Here is a 310-nt window from a genome sequence, read left to right as displayed (position 1 = left end):
TGCCGAGAACAGGAGGAGGGGCGGAGTCTTCCACACGTATTTCCTGCGAACTCGTCCTGCGACGGATGGCCAAGATATAATTCTTGCGTGCATTGCACATGACGCTTTTTTGACAATTCAGCACAGGCAGACACTCCTGTTGCTGCCTGAAATACAAATGCGATTGCCGACAAGCACTAGTTATAATTAACGATTCATTATTACCTGTATTGAATGAGGGACGTTGGCAACACAGACAGACCACACAAACAAACAGGCACTACACTGTCATAGTTACTAGCATTATGAATGGAGTTTCTTAACAACGCAG

At 45.5% G+C, this 310-nt stretch overlaps 1 protein-coding gene across 3 annotated transcripts in view; it reads right to left on the bottom strand.

The window, feature by feature from the left end:
- LOC119586962 (adenosine kinase 1-like) overlaps positions 1–310 on the bottom strand; it is a 36821-nt gene that overhangs the window by 18354 nt on the left and 18157 nt on the right. The gene's annotated exons all lie outside the window — the stretch shown is intronic.

This window comes from Penaeus monodon, chromosome 22 (genome assembly GCF_015228065.2).
Source record: "Penaeus monodon isolate SGIC_2016 chromosome 22, NSTDA_Pmon_1, whole genome shotgun sequence".
Taxonomy (NCBI): domain Eukaryota; kingdom Metazoa; phylum Arthropoda; class Malacostraca; order Decapoda; family Penaeidae; genus Penaeus; species Penaeus monodon.
This window is presented reverse-complemented; position numbering and strand designations above follow the sequence as displayed.